General features: G+C 44.7%; 1 pseudogene; it reads right to left on the reverse strand.

Moving 5' to 3' along the window:
- Positions 1–1,614: 1,614 nt before the first annotated feature.
- LOC114497115 lies at positions 1,615–3,020 on the reverse strand (annotated as a pseudogene).
- Positions 3,021–21,070: the final 18,050 nt, after the last annotated feature.

A 21,070-nucleotide genomic window follows, 5' to 3' on the forward strand; every position in this document is an offset into this window, starting at 1 on the left:
GCTTGCTTGTGTGTGCACATGTGTGTACATGGCTGTCCCTGCCCTCAGAGATAACACGTGGCACTTTGGATCCAAGGCAAAATTAGCCTCATTAAGAAGATACTTTCTGACCACCTGTACATGGGTGCATCCCCACAGCCCTAAAATTGTCCTCATTTGAGATGCTTTTTTCTTCCTGCATTGTAACAAGCCCACAGTAATGACAGGGAGCTGAGGCTGGAATGCCTAATGAGCTGTGGATTAAGAAATGATGTGATAGCATCTTGCAGATTGTAATTAACACATGGTCTCCACTATGCTCTATCAGAGTTGTGTCCTCTTGCTGATAAGTAATTGCCCAAAATAATCACTTGTCTTTCAACATTTCCTTGTGATGACTAATTGTGAAGAGCTCCTGCCTAGAAAGGCCACACAGAGCATTTTGGGGACAATTACATGGAACCCATAGCTGCTGGGCATAATTACCTGGACTTGAATATGTGGTGAGTGAGACCAAGTGAGGGGAATGAGACTTTGGCCAAGCATTCAGAGAGCACCTGCCTATGGCTGCTGGCTTCATAATGGGTTTTGTAAAGAACTAACAGGTTTCCCTAGAGTAGAAGAATAAAGTACTCAACAGGAGTATTTGAAAGGACTTGAATAATTTTTTCTTAAATAGTGCTAGTCATGATTATCTGTAGAAAAATTAGAAAATATAGATAAACAAGAAAGCCATTTCCAACATCTTGTCATGTTAGTCCATCATTATCACCACCATGACCATCACCTGTGATTATCAGCATCATCAGTATCACCATCATCATCATCAACAACATTATCACCAACACCACAATCACCACCACCATCACCACCACCATCACCATCACCATCATCATCAAAACTGCTACCACTTAGGAGCTTATACTCATTCTACATACTTGCTAGGCACTCTAAATTTGTTACCTCTAGATCTAATAAAAATCTTAACAGGTGGGTGACTATAGTTCCCTTTTATAGATAAGAACACTGAGACTCACACCTGTCTCGGTTCACACAAAGCAATAGCTATCAAAGGTGGAATTTCAATTTGGGTCTGTGTATCGGAAATCTGTGCATATGATGCGATGCCTGTTTCTCTCCTCATTTTTTAAGATGGGGTGATGATCCTTTCTCTCCTGGCTGCCATAAAAGGTTGCTGTGAGAGTTGAATAAGATATTAGAGGTGAAAGCTTTGCAAACAGTAAGTCCAGTATAGAGTGAGGGCTTGTTAGACAGTGCTTGGCATCCACCCAGATACCATGCTCAGCTGCCAAGTAAGTGAGCAATAGTCATTGAATAGTGTTTAATTGGGTATCATTGAGAAGCCAAGCCTGGGAGGGTGTATGCCATTTTCTCCAAGGTAAGGGGAAGGAAGGGAGAGGTGCAAAGCTAGGAGTGTAGGCATGGACATGAGTTGAGGGGGAAGAGAATAACTTGACTGATTAGAACAGAGATTGTTCTGAGGTATGGGGATACTCTGATTCTTCCCTTCAGTTACTTCAATTAAATCTTTGGTCAAAATCAAAACAGTGTGCTTAATATGCAACTACCATGTCAAAAAAGTTTATTAGCCCCTCTTCCAACCAGATTGTCAGCTTCTTTTTTTTCCTCTTGGGCTATAAAATTTTATTGACAGATCAGAGGAGAGCCAGAGGTAAAGGTCCCGTCCCTCCCATTCACCTACCCAGGAGCATCCATCCCTCTGCTTGAAGCAGGAAGCCAGGGAAGCTGCTGGACTCAGGTGGTCTGGGTAGTGGGCAGATTGTTGTAATAGGCATCCTGGCCCTCATGCAGGCTGCAGTAGGTGGTGATTTCCTGCTCCAGCCATGTCTTGGTGTTCATGAGCTGGTGGTACTCCAGGTTCTGCCACATGACGTCAGCACGAACATCACTCAGCTGGGCTTCAATACTGCTGATCAGCATCTGGATCCATGCCAGCTGGGCTCCAAAGCAGGATTCTGTTTCCACCAGTGTGTCTTCCAGGGTGGCTTTCATGCTGAGCTGAGACTGCAGCTGGATCCCCAGACCCTGGAGGGTATGGCACAGGTCAGTGACCTCTGTCTTGCTGGTCTGCAGTTGTTGTGTGTGGCCAGCAACCTCCTGGTTCAGCTCCTCAGTCTGGATAATGAACTGGACTTCAGCATCCTTCTGGTTCTTCTCAGCCATGACCTCATACTGGCTTCGTCATGTCACTCAGGATCTTGGCTAGGTCAATGCCAGGAGCAGAATCCACCTCCACACTGACTTGGCCATCCACCTGGCTCCTTAAGGACACTGATTTCCTCCTCATGGTTCTTCTTCAGGTAGGCCAGCTCTTCCTTCAGGCCTTCAATCTGCATCTCCAGGTCAGCTCTGGCCAGGGTCAGCTTGTCCAGCACCTTGTGCAGGCCATTGATGTCAGCCTCCACGTTCATGCGCAGGGCCTGCTCCACCTCATACTTGGTTTGGAAGTCATCCACAGCCAGATGGGCATTGTCGATCTGCAGGACAATCTTGGAGTTCTCAATGGTGGCACCAAGAATCTTGTCCCACAGCTCCCTGATGATCTGGTAGTAGTGGCTGTAATTGCGGGCGGGCCGGGCCCTTGTTTCTGGTACCAGTCACGAGTCTTCACCTCCAGGTCTCCATCACCTCCAGGTCTCCGTTGGCCACTTCCAGGGCATGCACCTTCTCCAGGTAGGAGGCTAGGAAGTTGTTCAGGTTCTTCATGCTCAACTTCTTGTTGCCTACCAGAAGCCCATTGGACTGACCACGGTGCCCACATAGCCACCACTGTAGCACCCAGAGGAGGACGAGGATGCAAAGCGGGCAGATGGCACTGACACACCATGGCCACACAAGCATCCACAGATGCTGGGTGAGCAGGATACTCTTCCTCCAACGCACACGTTGCTGCCGCCCATGCCTGCAAAGGACTAGGTGGCAGATGACTGGCAATAGCTGTAAGAAGTCATGGCGAAAGAGGAAGCAGAGACGCTGGTCAAAGGAGCTGTGGTTGGCTGGAGGAGAATTTTATATAAAAATTCTAGAGCCACTGTGGATGCTGGAGAAGAAGATAGATATAAATTTGAAGTTGTGGAGTGAGCTCAGTTAAGGGTAGGAGTTGTGAGAGAAGGACCAAGCCAGACCTGGAAGTGTTCTCTCTGATTCTGCAGTTGGATTCTCAACTTTCAATCTGCTTCTGTATCTGCCTGCCTCACTGCCTTTTCTGCCTGCCTTTCATTCTGACTCTTGACTTTAGGAAACACATAGAATTCAAATGTTTTGTCTCTGGTGTGTGTGTGAGTGTTGAAATCAGGAACTGGTTCTCATGTTGAAAGGCAGGCCTCATGTTGTAAAGAGGCCTCAACATCCTGAATGTCCACACAGGGTACCAGCCAAGTGCTCAGCCAGCCTTGGATACTGAGCTCCTCTCCCATGTTGGAAGTCCTGATGGCAACCTGAGAAATTAATTGAAGTTCTGTTGGGCAGCTATCCACGAGGGCACTTCTCCAGCCCCCTGTGGCTTCTGCATTTGTCATTTGTCTTGGAAGATCACCAAGCCAGGAGTAGAGTTTAACCAAAAGTAGGTGGAATTGACTCATAAGAGCCAACTCAGGCAGTTGCTTCTGTCCAAAAAAGAAAAGAGAAGGTGGATTGGGGAGGGAAATTGGGCAGAATGAATGAAGATGGTTCTTTGCTGGAAGGGGACAAGGCTGGCTGCATGCAGTCACACATGTCCTCCAGCTGGGGTCAAGGCAAGAATAGAGCCTGAACTTGACTTTCACATTCACACATTGTGTTGAATTCTTCCAGGCCCCAACTGCCCTAGCATGCAGAAATAACCAAGCTGATGATATAATGGGGGACTATTTATACTGATCAGGTATCTTGCCACTGGCTGCATGGCCCTGTGATCAGTGGACTGGGAGAAGTAGAGGGCCAATGACTACTATTCTTTTCATAGTTGTGTGGTGACAGCCTTAGAGGGGGACACTTGTGGCCATGAACTTTCTTGGTGCTTTGTTCTGTGTATCAAAGGCTGTTTCTGCCTTCATTCTTGAGATTGCTGCTGGGATCAGTGGAGAAGAGTGTATTGATGTGGTATGTGCTCTGGGGAGGTTTTTTCAAAGTAAAGAGTAATGTGGAGAGCATAGGTAATGGATGGAGGAGATTTTCTTGGTGGAAAAGAATGAAGGTTTAGGAAATGAAGTGAGTTGCAACAGTGAGCAAGCAGTTGGATAATTTGGGCTGAAAAATCGCATAGGTAAAAAAAAATGTGCACATTATCTAATTTGAGCTCAACACTTGCCTATGAACCACTATCTATTAGTAGTCTTGATGCTGAATGAAGATGCTAAAGTTGTTACTCCACCACAGGCTCTGGCATTCACAGAGATTTCCAGAGGAAGTGAGTACCACTGCTTTCAGTGCATCCTCCCTATTCTTCAAAGCATCTTTCCCTCTCCAACACATCAGTATCCTGTTGATACTGAGTTAGTTTTCCATCTCACTCTGCTGCACTGTGGCCACATTATCAGGGATGTGAGAGACAGCTCTGGTGGGATGGGCCCCTGGAATGTGTTGTTCAAAGTTTCATATCACACCTAAACTCTGCACCTACAAATAGCAAAGGTGATTTTTAGAGGGCATTGTGAGCTTCCTTACTTGGATGGGCTCACATGGCAAACCTCAAAAATACCAATTAAAGAGCAGACTCCCCAGAGATTCAGCTGTGGAGTCCTATCAAGTTCTGGCATCCTTTGGCCAGGGCTAACCCAGCTGATAGTTCAGTATTGGTGCCCTCATGGATCTCCACCATGGAGTGAGAACTGGGAAGTCATTTCTTTGAAACTGTGACCTCAGGAATCCCTTCTTTTTCATCCATTCTCTGTCTGGGTCCATCAAATTCTACTTGCTCCTCAGGTATGTTCCTTCTCCTTTCATTGTACAGGCAATGTTGCTTTCTCCTTGCCTCCCTTGTTTCAGACTATAAGCACTTGATGAAGATCTAGAAACCAAGTTTTATGAAGAATGTCTGAAGAGTAGTGATACTGGAAAAGAGGAGATGCTGGGAAGAACCATTATTGCTCTCCTCAACATAGGGATTGATGTGGTCTATATCTGGATGAGCAATATGATGAGGGTGGCTCAAGAGATAGCATTAAGATCCATGGATGAGAGCTGGAGGGGGACAGACTCAAATCCATTGAAGGAAATTCATTGCTGTACACTTAGGAGCTGAGCACCCATTCAAGCAGCTGATATTTTATCTATTATCATCTTTTCTTTATCCTCACCTGAGGATACATTTATTGATTTGAGAGAGAGAGAGAGAGAGAAACATCAGTTGGTTGCCTCTTGTATGTGACCTGACCAGGGATCAAACCTGCAATCTAGGTATGTGCCCTGAATGAGACTCAAACCCGCAACCCTTTGGTGTATGGGATGATGTTCCAACCAACTGAGCCACCTGGCCAGAGCTCCATTATCATCATCTTCATCATCAGACCACCATCACCATTTACTAATACTTACTGGGAGCCAGGTCCTCTGCTCAGCATCTTACCTGCATGATCAGTTAGTATCCCTTCTACTTACTTCCACTTTCTTTTCTCTTGCAGGCTTGTTATCCCTGTCTCCCAACCTCCTTAGCTTTTGGTCCTCCTGAGGTTTGGAACATGGGACAAGGCTGGAGAGTCTGGGGAGAGGACAGTCCTTATAGGGAAGTGCCTACAGAACTTCGGGGCTTAAAAAAGAAAGTACTTCCCTGATGCAAAAATAAATTCACTCTTGTGTGTTGGACAGCTAGGACTCATCCTTAGATACGTGGGCAGATAAAAGTGTCACTTGGCCCACCCTTCTCTTTCTGCACCCCTCAACCCCACACCTCCTTCGCCACATGGAAAGCTGCATAGAGAAACAAGTTATTCACAAGTTTATGTGAAATTTAAAGATTTTGGTGTCCTTTTCCAGAGCATTTTTTAAGTAGAAGGCTGATCTCTCATAATACAATGAAAGTCTTTCCCCCTTATTATTAAAAGACTATTGTGGTCTGAAAGCAAGTGGGGGTATTTCAGGCAACTTGGCAAGAATCTCGATTCCTTCAACTCATGCTAAATGGACAGAGAAGGATGGCTAGACGGGGCAGGGGAGTTACTTTTTAATGGGTGCAGAGCTTCTGTTCTTGATGATGAAAGAATTCTGGAGCTGGATAGTGGTAGTGGTTGTATAACATTGCAAATGTAACCAGTTCCATTGAATTGAACACAAAAATGGTCTCCATGGTGAAAGAAAAGAAAAGAAACAGTGGCTAGGCATCACAGTGGGAGCTATGGTGAAGAACCAGCAGAAGGAATGATGAAAAGGGCTCTGAGGGATTGCTCCCTCTGATGGTGCTGAAGGGAGTGCACCAGGGCATAGCCCTGATGGGGAGCAGTTGGCAATATGGGTCAGGATCTCAGATGCTCATGCCCTGAGTCAGTGATCTCACTCCAGGAGTACATCCCGGGGTGTGCCTGCTACTGCACAAAATCATGATGAACCACAGGAAGCTGGCCTTAGAAACAGCCTATGTGTGCACCCAGAGGGGGCTGGTTAAAGAAACTAAGATAGAGCTACTCCATTTGTGTGTGTGAGTGCATGTGTGTGTGTGTGTGTGTGTGTGAGAGAGAGAGAGAGAGGAGGAGAGAGAGAGAGAGAATATACTAATGTGAAAAACTCCATGGGATCTGTCCACAGTGAAGATTTAATGTAAGGCAAAAACATCAAAGAGCAGAATGGTGTGAATAGAATGCTACCTTTGTGTAAGAAAAGGGGGAAATTCTGAATATACATGTGCTGTATATGCATAAAAGAACACTGGAGGATACATAAGAAACTAAGTGGCTGCCTGAAGGGGCAGCTGTGAGAAAGGGGGTCGGTGGACAGACACAGGCTGGGAGCTAGACTTCCACTGTATATTTGTATATTGTTTTGTTTTGATATTTTTATCCACATGAATAATTTACCTAGTCAGATTTTCTTTAAAAATGGCTATGAATGCCCTTTGCAAACTTTAACACACTATATAGCTATGAGGAATTAATAATGAGAAAACAACAATTCTCTAACACCTACCATTTCTCAAGCGTTTACTAGGTGCTATATGCTCACTGAATACTTTATATCTATGACCTTCTTTGATACTATACAACTTTATGGGCATCATGATCTTCATATTTTACAGACGGGAAAACTAGCAATCAGAGGAGTTAAGTGGGTTGTCCAAGGCCACACTTCTAGAAAGGCACAGAGCTGAGATTTGAACCCATTACTGTCTGCTTTCACGCTTCCCTTCAGGCCATTGCTCTGTGGTAGATGTGATACATGGGAGCTTTATTTTCCACACTGCCAGCATGACCATGGCTGGCACCGACGTGGACAATTTCCAAGGAAAGCGCAACATGTTAGTAATCTTTTTCTTGTGCCATTCTTGGGGAAAACCAACTCCCCTTGACACCACCACTCTGCCTCAGGCCTTGTGGTCATTCCGTTTTCAGGAGGTATTTTGGGTTGCCATTTTCCTGCACTATCCAGACAAGTGTCATGATTAGACATAATGCTTCCCTGCGGTTGCTCCTAGCCTTCTTGAAATATCCATCCAGGACCTCCACCACCTTGGACAGAGCTGAGAAGAAGGTTTTTATGAGACACAACTTTAAACTGGTTAATGAGTTAGGAATAACTTGGCAACGGCAGTGATACACACATGTATGCACACGAGAACCTTTTCTTGTTGTTCAGACCATCTCAGAGCTGTGTGCTTAAACCTGCAAATAGGGCTGGGTAATTATATGGCCCCAGAAGAGGCCCAACAGTCAAATGAAAATTTGGTTGTAAAAAGAATTAGATCACAGGATATTTAAAAACAGGGTCCAGAGGTAGAGCTGCAGGCTCCATTCTCATTTTACTTCAAAGAAGGGACCCCAAGTTGAGAGTAAGTTGAGAAGGAAAAGTGCTGGCATTTGGCAGATTGAAATTTCAGGCTACATTTCCTAGGGCACATGTCTGCTGTCAGGAGCCCCAGATGGGAGAAGCCTCTTCAAAAGATTCCATTGAGGAAGTTCACAGCTTGCAAGTGCCCAGAGTAAGTGGAGCCCAATTCACACTTCCCCAGCCCTGAGACTGATTATTTGTCTCTCCCACAACAGTTTATATGTTTTTAAGTTAATGGTGCTCTGTGTCCAGAGAGCGAGGCAACTGAGGTGCAACTGCTTCCCAGGAGGGGTGAGTTATAGGATGTGTTGTAGAAACTGAAGGACCAGTTTGTTTCAGGATAAATGACCTTATTGTGTTCTGTTTTATTTATTTATTTTTAATCTCAGCTGAATTCCCACAGCCAGCCTAGTGTGTTTGGATGGAGCATTGGAGTGGGAAGAAGAAAAAGTTGTGATTTTTTTTTACATGACCAGTAGCTAAGGCATCTCAGAATATCGTGTCCCCTCAGGCCAAGTCTTCATCAAGGCTGTAAGCATGAGGCCACACTTCGAGTCTCCCTGGCTAAATCAAGTCCCCTCTCAGAGTCTGGTGGGGACTTGGCTTTTCCTCTCAGCGATGGATATGTTGAAAACCAACGATGCTTTCTACAGTGATGTCAAGAGTAACACATGTCATGATGGATGGAGAGGACTCTGATAATCCAGCCCCTGGAACTAGATACTCTGTCTGACAATCTCAACAGGGATTTCCATCAGAAGCCTCAGAAGCACTGTCTCCTGTGGGTCTCAGTCTGCTCAGCAATGGGTTGGCAGCAAGGCCTGAGGTCTCCCTGGTTAGTGACACAGTGGTAGTGGTTTTCCCATTGGCCTATGCTGTGCCTAGAGCAACCTTCAGGAAACACGCTGGTGAGATGCTGCTCCTGTGGATTTTGTGGATCTCACATATAGAGTTTGCAGCCTGCTTCCTGGTAGCTCTTTGAAGGAATTTCTTTCATGTTGCTAGAGTTGAGAAGTCACTGTAGAGGCACAGCTACATATGAATGTTCTTATTCTCCCGCCAAATGTTGCCAGGATCATGGAAAGAATTCACCTGTCTGGAGGGTCATGTTTTTGTGTTTGACCTCAGGTGGCCCTTGATACAGCCCCAAGTTCTCCTTCCTCTGCCCCACTGTGGGCTAACCAGGCAAGCCAAAGCCCATGGATCACCTGGGTTACCTGCTGCTCCCTGGGATGGGCTGCAAATCACCTCCAACAGGACTCCAGGTTACTTTCAGTTGGGGTCAGACACAGAAGAGTCCTATTCAACAAGCACAACTGAGGTATGAGTGGAGACGTTGAGCTGGTTCTAAGGATTTATTCATGTTTCACTGAATAGAGGGTAGAGCTTTCCCACTCTTTTCTTCCGCTGAAGCAGCGCGTGTCTGCGTCTCTGCTTTAAGGAAGGCGAGTCTGATGGCAGCAGCTCCACAGAATCAGGAATATTGGCTTCCTGCAAAGGCAAGCTCTCCCTCATACCCACTGATCCTCTAATGCAGGCTTCCTGAACACTCTTGGCATTTTGGACCAAATAATTCTTTGTTGTTAGAGGCTGTTCTATGTATTCAAGTATGATTAGCAGCAGTCCTAGCTTCTACCCACTAAATGCCAGTATCATTGCCCCCTGATGTAATAATAACAAATGTGTCCAGGCATTGCCAGAAGTCCCTGGCAAAGTCACCCGGGTTGAAAACTACTGCTCCAGAGATAACCTGTGTAGAGTTCTCTGCATCTGTCACTCCATATGCATTTGGGTCTTTGTTCATGTTCCAAAATCAGGGATACTTTCCTCCTCCCTAGTTTTTTGTTAGAAAATATCAGATCTTTCTACTGAGACTGTGTCTCCTGGGAAACCTCCCCTTACTTCCCCCTCTTGCTGGTGCTCCCACAGGGCCTCTGCATGGCTCTGCCGTGGCTTTGGCCATGTTGGAGTGGTCATTGCTTGTGCACCTCTTTTGAGCTCCTAGAAATCCAAGACAGAGTCTTACTTTAGCTTGCCTCCCCTGTGGCCAACAGAGTACCTGGTATATAGCAGGCACTGAACTGAGCAGGATCCCTGTAGCCAGTAGCAGACTATGGGGTGTATCCTCTCCTGAGAGTTGGTACATCATGGCCACTTAAGATGGTCACACATGAATGGCCTGAATGTTTTCAAGTTGATTAAATAGCATGCCAGTACTATCTCTTGCACTTAAGAAGTTTTCCTCTACTTTCACTGAGGCTGTTCTTAAACCACAGAGATTCATGGATGCACTTTGGGAGGTCTGCAGAGTTACTGACCATTTTGTGTATAGATGAAAACAGGCATTGATGTTTTCCGCCTCCCTACCACACCCCAGTGGTGAAATTCCACAGGTTTCATCAATTTTCCATATGTCTCCATGATTCAAAAACTATTAAAATTAAAAAGCTTCTATACAGCTAAAGAAACCATCATGAAAATGAAAAGGGAAAAAACCATATGGGAAAATATATTTGCCAATGATATCTTGGACAAGGGTTTAATGTCCAAAATATAAAAAGAACTCATCATGACTCTCCACCAAGAAGGCAAACAATCCAATTGAAAAACAGGCAAAGACCTGAACAGACACTTCTCCAAGGAGGACATACAGAGGGCCCAGAGACATATGAAAGGATGCTCAGTGTCACTAGCCACCAGAGAGATGCAAATTAAAACCACAATGAGATACCACTTCACACTGGTCAGAATGGCCATCATTAATAAAAACAACAACAACAACAACAACTACTACTACTACAACAAGTTGGTGAGGTGAGGAGGAAAAGGGAACCCTAGTGCATTGTTGGTGGGAATGCAGACTGGTGTAGCCATTGTGGAAAACAGTATGGAATTTCCTCAGAAAACTAAAATTGGAATTGCATTTTGATCCAGCAATTCCACCACTGGGATTATACCCACAGAATCTTGAAACACTAATTCAAAAGAACCTGTGCACCCCTTTGTTCAAAGCAGCATTATTTACAATAGCCAAGTGCTGGAAACAGCCTTCAGTAAAGTTTAAGTGCCCATCAGTAAATGAGTGGATCAAAAACCTGTGGTACATTTACCCAATGGAATACTACACAGCAGAAGGAAAGAAGGAACCCCTACCTTTCACGACAGCACAGATAAAACTGGAGAGTATTATGCTAAGTAAAATAATCCAGGTGGTGAAAGACAAATACCATATGGTCTCACCTATAAGAAGAACCTAATAAACAAAACAAACAAATGAGCAAAATAGAACCAGAGACATGGAAACAAGGAACAAACTGACAGCAACGAGATGGGAGGGGGAAGGTGGATAAAGGGGGAAAGAAGGGGAAGGGTCTAGTCAAGGAACAGGTATAAAAAACAACTAAACTGCTTTCTCTTGATTAGAATTTTCTGGTACATCTTTCCCCAGTCATTTACTTTGAACTCTTCTGGATTCTTAAATTATAGATGTGCTTCTGAGAAATAGCACATTCCTAAGCAATTTAAAATCAACAAGATAATTATTTTTTTAATAGATGGGTTGAATCTATTTGCTTTTACTGCATTTTTAGATATATTTTAATACATTCTACCATTTTCTTTTATTATTTCTGTGACCCTATTTTCTGCACCCCTTTTCTGTCTTTATTTCTCTTTCCATTCTTCTTTAACTTGGGAGCTATCAATTTCATTTTTATTCTCTCACTGGTTACTCCTAAGATTTCACCATGTTTCTTGAGTTAATCTCAAGATAATTCATACTTCTGCCCTATTACAAACAGTCCAAGAATCTTGTTTTGCTTATACTGTCTTTGTTTAACATGTCATGGTATCTAGTATTTTGGTTTCATCTTGTTTGGTAACACCTAAATTTATCATTAACATTACTATTGTTTTAGGAATCAATGCTTGTTCAGTATTACCCATGTGGTAATCAGTATCTTTGTCCATCAAAACTGCTTCTTCATTACTCCCTTCTGAGTTCAGTTTCTTACTCCCTGAAGTTTATGCTTGAGAAATTCTTTCAGGAAGAGTCTGTTGGTGACAGTTTCTTTCAGTGTTCACTTGTCTAAAAACATTTTATTTCATCCCCATGACTGAGTCACAGTGTAGTTCAGCATAGGATTCTAGGTTGACAGCTATATTCGTTTGAAAATATTGTTCTGTCCCTGGTTTCAGTTTTACTGTTGAGAAGAGTGTTGATTGACATTCCTCTGTAGGTTTTCCTTTTAGTATTTTACTCTTTGACTTTGGTGAATTATACTTTCTCTACAAGACACCTTAGGTGGGTTTTTATTTACCCTGCTTAGAACTTGTGCCTCCTGAATTCTTGTTTTCCATCATTCTCAGCCATTACCTCTTTGAGTATCATCTCTCCCCATTCTCTGTCATTTTTTCTGGAACTCTGCTTAGATATACTGTATGATACACAGTCTCACCTATCTGTTGTGCCTGCCGTGCCAATGTTCTTATTTCTATCTTTTTATTATCTTTTGTGTAGTACATTCTGTGTATATTTCTCAGGGGTCTGTTTTTATTTGCCTAATTCTTATAGTCTAACCAAGTCTGATCTGCTATTAATCCTACTCATTTTGAGTTAAAAAATTTTTTACCATAAGTTTTTTTGGGTTCTTTCCCAAATCTGCTTATTTTTTTGTTCCATTATATCCCTCAGCCATTTTTCTACTTCCTTCTTTTATACCTTTAATAATGTAGTGTTACTAATTTTATGTACTTTTTTATATTATTCATTTACCCGAAGTTCTTGGCAGTCTTATCTGAGCTTGCTTTCCTTCCAGCTACTGATGTATGCTCATTATGTCATTCTTTTTTCATGGGTTTTGAAATTTTGGATTGTGGGTTCGTATTCATCTTTGGGAATCCTTCCCATTTGAGTTGAGGGTCTGTATCTATATCTCTCATCTCTCATCTGTATCTTCTTTAACAATTTTTTGTGTTTTCAGTAATCCTTATGCTTTCATGTGCATGTTAGATGCCCACCAGACTTGTGTCTTTGCTGATGATATTAACAACCTATAAAAAGATAGTTAAATCTCCTTATTCCCCTTTTGGAAAGGGGACCTAGTTCTCTACCACATTCCCTTTAAGCACTTTTTGCTTATGAGTCTGTGAGGTTTTCTCGTTGAGACATACATTCTTGGGACAAGAGACTGTATGGCCTCAGAGGAAGAAATGAATAAAGATTCTGGAAAGTGGAAAGAAGGAATGTAACATCCCCAGTCACAGGAGGAGGAGGAGGAAGAGGAGGAAAGAAAGGAGAAGGAGAGACAATACTGAGCAGCAAGCAAAGATGAGTGAACAAGAATGTGGGTTGGGATAGGGGAGCAAAGACAAGGATAACATGGTGATGGACCACAGGGAAGGAGGGAGGTATCTTGCATGCTGCAGGGGATGGGGACTCTGATAGGGTGAGAATCATTTATATAACCACTTTTCTGCTCTTATTAATAATAACAAAGGGTAGTAACAGGCCAAGACTTACCATGTACAGATACTGTGTTAAGAGTTTTATCTGGGTTCCTTTGTTCTATTCTCCTAAAACCTCATTGAGGAGGTACTTTTATTCTCCCTAATATTCAGATCAGGAAGTTGAAATTCAAGAAGCTAAGAAACTTAACCCACATCAATGGCCAGAGGGAAGAGCAGAGCTGAAACCAGAACCCAGCTCTGCTGAACTCCAGAGCAGGGACATGTAATCACTTCAGGCTGAACTAGCACTTTCATGGGTTAGGATGTAAATTCCTTTCATATGTGGCAACTCCTCCAGGAGTACCCCTCATGGGATGGTGGGGTGGGAGAGCTGTTGTGGGTGGGGACACCCTACTTATTAAAACTGTCAGTAGCACTGAGCACCTGGCAGCCAGTAGGAGCTTAACAAATATTGGCCTAATAAATAAATAATGTTTTTTTTCCTTTGTAGGGTTGAGGAGCTTGGCCTTGGAGAAGAGAATAGGGCATGTTAGATTGAAATGTCTACTCTTTAGCTTCTCCCTTGGCTTTAACGTCCTGTGTAGTCAGCTGGAGAGGCCAGCACCCCAGTCTCTGTCTGGGCAAGAAGGCTGGGCTGGGTGGGGTTCTTGACAAGTAGGTCATACTGCAGGCTGGTAACGGTGTTGAGGAGGCACCACTTGGTTCTCTGGGCCCTCCCCTGGCTGGGTGGCAATTTCTAGATATTGTTCCTCCTGAGTCCTATTAATATCAGTCCTCTATCTTGGCGATAAGAATAGAATACATAATGAAGGGATCCCTCCCTGTCCCACCTCTTGCACGTGCAGCCCAGGCTCACCCCAGCCAGTGCAAACGCCGAGACTTTATAGAACTGGAATGTTCATGCTGTGGGGTGACCTGGACTGTGTTATGCAGGCAGGCCCAGGATCTCAAGTCGCTATTCTCCCTGGGAAAAGAGGCAGCCCGGAGTGACAGGAGATTGAGGAATGGGGCTGGTGGAACGTTCACCTGCCAGGAATTTGCCCCCAGGAATCTGCGTCTTTCCTTCTGAAGCACCAGAAGCCCTTCATATGATAGCTGCAGCCTGTCTGCTTTGCCAGGGATGGGCAGCACCCAGAAGAGACCCCCAAGTGGGGCTGCTCTGTGTCCTTTGCCTTCTTGTCTCTCTGGTGTCCTTATCTCTCTCTGTCTCCCTGCCCAACACCCCCTCTTTTTCCTTGACTTTTCATTTTGTTTCTTCCTTGTACTTCCTCACTCAAGAGGTTTCTCTCTGTGCCTCACACTTGTTTCTGTGAAGTTTTCCATAGCTCCGCCCACCTCCCAACACCTTCCTGCTCTCAAAGGCACAGCATGGCACCCAGTCCTGCCATTCTTCCTTACCCCCACCAGGTCTTGAAAATGTCCTGGCTTGTTCACAACCCCAGGGCTCATTTCACAGAGGTTCTTCAAAGCTCCTGTGTGGGCCTCCAGCTGGGCCCAGGTTCCGGGGACAGGCTGGGAGCCAGGCTGCCAGAAGCCTGCTGAGTTTAAAGTCCTCCACTGGTGAGGCACTCCTTGACCAGCTGGGACTCCAGTCCATGCAGGGTACACAGAGATCTGGGTGCCACGGAGGTGAAACCCCTGGGTGCTTGCCATCCACCAGGGAGACTTCTGAGATCACCCGGTGGTAGGGTCACAATGGGGGCACCATGGGGCTCAGAGACCTAGATGAACACTTTAAAGAAAGATCAACAAGAAAGGGTTTCTGAGACCTGCCAGGAGCGGGAGGCATGCCAGTGAGGAAAGCCCAAGGCCCCTGAGCCCCCAACAGGCCCATCTGCTAACCAGGTGGCATCTGAGAGAAGAAAAGGCACCAGACAAGGAAGAGGGAGAGTTGGATTCTACTTCAGCTGAGACACTGGGGAGCAGTTTGGTCATGTTACTTAATATCTCTAAGCCTTACTTTCCTGCCCTCTCAAAAGAAAAGTTAGACAAAATGATCATTGACGTCCTTCTGGCTCTAGAGTTATAATGGCCCAGGGACAGGACAGAGGCTGGGTGACCAGCGAGGGTGCTATTTTCCCTGAACATGTGAATAGGCCTCAGAAGAAAGGCTAGCTCTTTGTGTAACATTTGCCAATTTCTCTGGTGAGCAAAGGGAGTCCAGACCTCAGGCTCTGAGTTGACAGCCCCAGCCTCTGATTTGTTACATCGTTTTCACATCATTATGTCTATTTTTACACTTGCCTTCTACTCATTTCTTATTTATATACTTTTTAATCATATTTATCCATTTTAATTTGTTTTATATCATCTATTTACCTTCTATTTATAGCCATGCTGGTTCTAGAATTCCCCTTTGAAATAAATTTGAGTAAATAAGTCAACTGGAGACAAATATTGCACAAGTAATCCTAAAGGCATCATGATGATATGACAAAAATTGTGAAGGCAATCTAAGAAATGGGGAAGTGCTTGCATTCAACTTGGGGCCAGTAAAGTGCCCGTGGAGCTCCCAGACCTTGTCAGCGGGTACCCATGACTGTTACCACATTCATGGCTGCGCCTCTGCCTGTCACTTCAGCTTTTAGGCAGCGCTGATGACACCAGCCTCCCTGGAACACCCACAGGAGAGTGAGCAGAGTGCGCCTCGGGCCAGCCGACCTGGGCATACATTCTGTTCAGTCTTTAGATTTGCTCTTACTCCAGTGGTCTTCCCCATTGCATTTATTGAGAAGTCATTTTAATGGGCCACCAGATTATGAACCATGGAATTTCTGCTCTAATGATAAAGGAGCTGGAATTCCCATCTGAGCCATTGTGCTTTAGAGAGAATATGTATTACCTTCTGAAATAAAACCACTTATGCTACCACTAATCTGTCTCAGTATAGTGTCACCAAGACAGATGTTGATTGAAGAGCAAGAACTAATCAAATAAAAAGCTTTAAGTCTAATACTATCCATCATCCAGGGAGTTCCCAGGGATGCTAGGACAGCTTGTTGGGTTACTTTGTTCAATTTACACCCTTTCAATTTTGTTACAAGGAGGGAGGAACAAAATGAGATTTATAGGTAACCAAAATGATGTTTTGTGCACGTCTCTAATCCAGCATAGCACCTTGCAGAAATGTATTTAGCATGATGTTCTGGGGCTCCCGGAGTCTTTCTGAAGCAAAGACTCAGCCATGTGCCTGAGTGTGTCTATCTCTAACATCTGCTCTGGCCAGCTGTGCAGTGCAGGTCTTTCTCAAAGTTTCAAAGCTTGTGCTCACAGAAGCTCATAGCAGAGGTTCCCAGGGTGGGAGAGAGGATGAGGCACTCGCTGTATGCTCCCAAACATCAGTGGCTTCAGCACCTGGAGGAACCAGAGATCCTTTCTCTCTGTGTTTGGACTTGCTAGAATAGCCAGGCAATTGTCACAACTCTCCCCTGGACTTGGACGGCCACGCAAATTCCACTGGGAAAAATCCCTTTGGCAGCAGACTCAAGGACTCAGGTCCTGCCCAGGGGTAGGGAGCTACCTCTCTTTGTCGTCAGCTGGTATGCCCAGGTGGTATTCATACATTCTAGAACTTTATCAGTGTTCTTCTGGTGAGACATGGCAAGCCCTTTCTGTAAAGACTTTGAATAAACTTTCTTCTTGAACTCTACAGCCAGTTTATTGGATTGTGTTTCCTTTATAGCTTATCCTTCTGCGACTCCAAGGACATTGCTAGAATGGGTTTTCATCTTGTTTTGTTTGTTTTGAAAAAAATATTGCAAAAGCAGGATTTCTTGGTTTCACACAGATACCTTTGCCTCTCACAATTTTTTAAACCACTAAATTATCTCATCTTCGGGAAGCATAAGGCCTGGGAACTGTGGAAAGGTAGTAAAACTGAAGGTCTGCAACTTCAAGGCGGGCCAGCTGTCAGTGTGAAAGGAAGATGCCCTGCTCTGGATGACATTCTGCAGAAGCAGGCACCAAGGGAGCAAGTCAGAATTAGGAGCCAAGAAACCCCCAGAGATGTCTGAATTGGACTTGTCTCCTCTTATTATCAAGAGGCTTATAAGTTGGGAAAAGTAATTCAGCATTGTCCGTATTTGCAAATGTGGCAAAAGCTACTAGGCAGAAGCAGGATTAAGCCCCTTAACTCATCTGCACAGGTGCCTTTATGTAGTCATTGAGTGCTCAACTGCCTAGCTCTTGAACCAGAGTTTTTGCAAAAATGAAGTCAGGGACCCTGTAAGGAAAGCATTAGAAAGTCTGTTGGCCTGGAAATCAGACCAGGTTGGGTAGTACTGAAGAGAAGCTCTTCCCCCTTTGGTTTTTTCTTCACCCACAGTAAGAATGGGTGGGCTAATTTTTGCCCTGCCTGCCTCCCAGAGGCGAGGCCCGGGGGTACTGGTGTGCTGGTCGGGCGACGCTGATCACAGAGATGAGGGGGAGATGTTATTCTGGCAGTCCTGTGGGATGCATGTGGAACTGAATTCTAGCCAGGGGATGTGGCTGAGGGGCATAAAGACCATCCTCTTGCAAGTTTGTGGGCCCTGGGGATAAGGGCTGAGGAAAGCAGGATAGGACCACAGACACCATTTTCTCCAAAAGCACTGGCTTCGATGGGTTAGAAAAGGGGAGAATTTTCTGGCGGTGTCATGTCCTGGTCCTGGCCCACACGTCTTCCCTCGGAACTGGTGGATGCGAGGCCGGTGTGTTGCAGCCGGGCTCGGAGGTCTCCCACAGCCGGGCTGGCTCTCACGTGTGCCCTCTGCGGAAAACAGGTCCTGGGGCTAGTGTGTCAGAGCGTCAGTGCAAATCTTCTTCAGGACATCCTTTCAACTGTTAATCACTTACACAGACTTTTAGGGCTTGTTTAAAAAGATGTTAAATTTCAGAATAACCTAAATGTCAGCAGTATGCTAGCTGATGGAATACTCAATTATTTTTAAACAAGTGTTTTCCATGATATTTAATGACATGGAGAAAAATATTTACAATTTAATGTTAAGGGAAAATAGGATAAAACTTTTGCAAAGATACACACCCAAGAAAAAGGTGTGAAAGAAATATATAAAATATTAGTAATTATTATCTGTGGGTGATAAGATTCTGGGGAATTTTTACATTATTTTATAAAACTTTTATTTTCCAAATTCAGTATGAGTCTGAGTTATTCTCATAGGCAGAAATAAATATTAAATAAATATTTATAACCCCCTCAATGCTTGCTCTGTGAGTCCCTCTCTCTACCTAGGAACCAAGGGCCCCTGCTGGCGCTCGCAGGCTTTGCGCATGGTTTCGAGCCACTGCAGTGTTCCCCAGCCATTGTGAGTCACACAGAAACAAGCTGCTGCCAATTACAGGCATTCTTGTCATGCCAAGTAGCTCAACAGATCTAAGCCTCAGGTTCCCTACCTATAAAATGGAAGAATAGCGACTGCTTTTACTTATATCCCAGAGAGGTGATAAAGACTAAAGAAAGTAAAAAAGGGAAGAGATCTGTTAGCCATTTAGAAGATAACACAATGGTAATTTAAGGAGTGTTAGGTTATCAATGGTAGTTACAGCTCAGGAGATGGGACATTAAATCATGGTAACAATATTAGCCCTGTTAGTTGCCTTGATCACAACAGTTTATATGCTGGTAGGACTGAAAAATGGATTATTAATATTGTTGTGGTTTCAGATTTTTACAGCAGGAGTTTCCTTTTTGGAATTTTCATATCAAATTTCCAACTTCACATATTAATGTGCCAGAAAGAGCCACCAGAGGGCGCTACATCACCTAGAGTCCACTGGGCTCCTCCACAGCAAAATCACCAAGATTTATGTCAGGAGTTTTGGAACTGGGTCCAGGCCCCAGATAAATGAAATCCAGTGTACATTAATTATGATGCTGCACTGACATTTAATTAAATAAGCTTCTTTGTTCCCTTGGCTATTACTTTAATGACTCTGCTTTTTTAGTTTGTATGTTTACAGACTTTTATTTCTTTCTTTTAAATCAGTAGGGATTGTTCAGATTAGAATTCTTTAGAAATCGAAAACCCTGGTTTGTTCATAAGCTGCCACAGGCACACATTCACATGATAAAGAGGCTGACCTCCTCTCTGAGACATTTATAAATGTAGCTAGAAATAAATAAGTGGCCTGTATTGTTTTCAGAACAGAGGAGGTTGAAATCTCTGCCTTAGTTTAGGCCTCCATTTTCTTGTGCAACGACCCTTAATTCCCAGTCTGCAGACACACTTACAAGGGTGAAACGCGCCGGGCTGTTCATAGGTGCTTCTTCATGCTTTTCACATGTCCAAGGCTGTCTCAGGCAGTGGGAAGGCAGCGAGTGTGCAAGTGAGTCTGGGTTTGGAGGGCCCATTCAGCTGGGGTGGCTCTGCCCCACCCTGGAAGCTGTCTGCTCTTGGCTGTCTGTGGGGCCCTGTATTATGGCTGCAGCAGAGAGCAGGGTGACTGACCTCAGTTTTCCCTGCAAGGGGGCCCCTGGGGGATGCAGAACAGCAGGTGGGGACAGGGCAAGACAACTCTGCCTGCACGCATCTCCCCCAGGGTGCAGTGCACGCACACACAGGGCTGGCTTGTGGATGGGGAGATCTGGTCCGAGTTTGGCTCTCTGTGTTTGGGTCCTAGTAGTCACAAACAAACTCTGTGTTTTCCTTTTCACCCTTACAAATGACCCTTGAGGTGGGTGGGCCAGTGCCTGTTTTTGTTCCAATTTACAAACATGGAAACACACAGAATGAAAGGTACTTAGGTTCCTTTTAAGTCTGAAGTTCTATCTTACCTGCACAGAAACTCTTCCTCGCTGGTGAGGCCAGGGGCTGGGTTTCTTGAACCTGGTGCAGAAGTTTGTGGATGAGAAGGAAGTAGCAGGGGAGAGCTGGGCAAAGGCCTAATGAGGTCTATTTCTGGTGGGTGGTGGTGGATGGTGGTGTGTCTCATTTGGTGCCTACCAGTGAGGCCATGAGGAAGGTGGTGAAGGACTGGGGATTGTAGGAACTGTAGGACACTGATTTTGATGGTGAGGGTCTCTGATGAATACGAGCTAAGCCTAGGCTTTCTTAACACAGAAGTTGCTAAAAGCTTCAATCAGCCCAGGCAGGGGTGATAAAGAGAGAAGTGTGATGTCTAGAGGCCTCCCAGTACTCTCTGGAAGGATGAGAAGATGAAGGTGGTGGTAGAGGAGGAAACACAGCTGGGGATTCAGCACTTGGGTGATGGAATCCCAGCAACCAATGGCATGTTGCTCATAGCCCCAGACGGGTGTTTGAAGGGAGCCTGGGCTGTGGGGGGAGTCCAGGAAAGCCTGGAAAGGATGTGTTGGTTTGTAAAGCTCACTTTTGTTGGAGAGGGAATCCATTATGGGGGTTTTACATCCCCGTGGGCAAACTGTCCTGTCCTTTGCTGCTCCTTTTATGTTACAGGTGTTTTGTTTTTAAATTTCAAACCTTGGACTTGATTCAAGGGAAGTCCTCAACTTTTCCGACATATGTGGAGGCCCAAAGGCAGCAAAGTGCAGACATTTAGAAGGTTAATAAATCAAGGAACCTTAAGGTCACAGTTATCTTCTTGCGCATCCCACAGCATTTCTAGACATGACCCCCGCCCCCCTTCCCCACCCTCCCAGTGCTGGACA

Source organism: Phyllostomus discolor, chromosome 5 (genome assembly GCF_004126475.2).
Source record: "Phyllostomus discolor isolate MPI-MPIP mPhyDis1 chromosome 5, mPhyDis1.pri.v3, whole genome shotgun sequence".
Classification (NCBI taxonomy): Eukaryota; Metazoa; Chordata; class Mammalia; order Chiroptera; family Phyllostomidae; genus Phyllostomus; species Phyllostomus discolor.